Below are 2,068 nucleotides of genomic sequence, written 5' to 3'. Positions count from 1 at the left end.
CCCCCTCAATTAATGGTATGTTCCAGCATCACTCTGACCCGGCTTCAGTCCCAATACCCCCCCCCTCCATTAACGTCATGTTCCAACATCCCTATGACTTAGCTTCAGTCCCAATAACCCCCGCACCCCATTAATGGTATGTCCCAGCATCACTCTGGCTAGTAGTCCTATACTTAGGTACTGTCCAGGTGTAACTTCCTGTCTGTCTCCGGGGTCCGGGTGTAACTTCCTGTCTGTCTCCGTGGTTACAGGTGTGACTTCCTGTCTGTCTTCATGGTTACAGGTGTGACTTCCTGTCTGTCTCCGTGGTTACAGGTGTGAGTGGGTGGAGCCTGCTGCTGTGTCTGAGCGGGGCCGAGACCAGCTGTCTGAGGAGAGTCTCCTTCTCGCGGCTGCAGCGCCATCAAGTGGTGAGACTCTCCCCTCAGCCAATCAGAGAGCAGCCTGGCTGGGGGGCTCTGGACTCACCTGTGTCTCTTTGTCTCAGGTGAACCTGTTGCCCGCGGTGATGGAGGCGTTCTCTGACGCAGGCGGAGGTCTCTGTCACTTCCTCACTCAGTCTCAACGGACAGGTGAGTCTCTAGAGATGGAGCAGGTCTAGACCGGGGTCTAGTCCAGGGTTAGGGTTAGGGTTAACCGGTCTTCTTTTCTTTTCTTTTCTTTCTGAAAACGTGAATTTATTCTAAATAAAGTTAGTTTTGTTGTGTTTTCTGCTCCGTGGTCTCAGGATCTGGATTACCCATGAGCCCCCACGCCTGTGGATCGACCAATCAGAAGCTACGTCTTTCTGCGGTAGCAGACAGGTAATCAGATTAGTACTGAGCCCTGTTCATTAAACCCCGGTGGCCTGAGCGGGGCTGGAGTTTCCACCGAGATCGTAGGTTGGTGGAGGTCTAGGTCTAAGGAGGTCTAGGTATGTGGAGGTCTATGGAGGTCTAGGTCTGTGGAGGTCTATGGAGGTGAATGTGTCCCTTTCATCTCACTGTTGGGGAATCTCAGATTTGATTCTAGTTTTTCCGAATTCATGATGGATCTGCAGCCCTCTATTGGACTCTGGTGGGACTGCACTCCTATTCTGGACTCTGGTGTCACTGCAGACCTCTAGTGGACTCTGGTGGGACTGCAGCCCTCTAGTGGACTCTGATGGGACTGCAGCCCTCTAGTGGACTCCTGGGGAACTGCAGCCTGGTTGCACCCTCCAGTGGACTCGAGAAGCCCCTGACTGCTGGCCCGCAGACCTCAATGTGGGCGTGGTTAAACGTTGAGGGGGCGGGGTTACACGTTTAACTCCGCCCACATTGAGGTCTGCGGGTCTGCAGTCAGGGGTACATGGAGGACTCTGGTGGGACTGCAGCCCTCTAGTGGACTCTGGGGGAATTGCAGCCTGGTTGCACCCTCTAGTGGACTCTGGTGGGACTGCAGCCCTCTAGTGGACTCTGGGGGAACTGCTGCCTGGTGGGACTGCAGCCCACTAGTGGACTCTGGTGGGACTGCAGCCTGGTGGCACCCTCTGTTGCAGGGGTTCCCAAAACTTTCGGCCCACGACCCCCAAAGTAACGGTGAAAGTGACTTGCGACCCCCCCACTATATACGTAGATAAACATTGCGCACGCACAACCGAGCACGCACTACGGGCGTCTCCAAACACGAGCATATTGACAACACAAGATAACACACAACATGACACAACCGTTTTATCTTGTGTTTAAATCATGGCTGATATATGCTATTTCTAATTGTTTTTAAATTAGTATTTTATTTCTGGCAATCAACTTGCCAGGACGAACCCTGGCCTCCTCCCAGCTGGACGTCCCTCCACCTAGTCCTGGGTCTTCCCCGAGGCCTCCTCCCAGCTGGACATCCCTGGACCACCTCCCTAGGGACCCCCCCAGGAGGCATCTTTACCAGATGCCCGAACCACCTCAACTGGCTCCTTTCGGACGTGAAGGAGCAGCGGCTCTACTCCGAGCTCCTCTCGGATGACTGAGCTTCTCACCGGATCTCTGAGGGAGACGCCAGCCCCCCTCCTGAGGAAACCAGCCCCCCTCCTGAGGAAACCAGCCCCCCT

Source organism: Etheostoma cragini, chromosome 23 (assembly GCF_013103735.1).
Source record: "Etheostoma cragini isolate CJK2018 chromosome 23, CSU_Ecrag_1.0, whole genome shotgun sequence".
In the NCBI taxonomy this organism is placed as follows: Eukaryota; Metazoa; Chordata; class Actinopteri; order Perciformes; family Percidae; genus Etheostoma; species Etheostoma cragini.
This window is presented reverse-complemented; position numbering follows the sequence as displayed.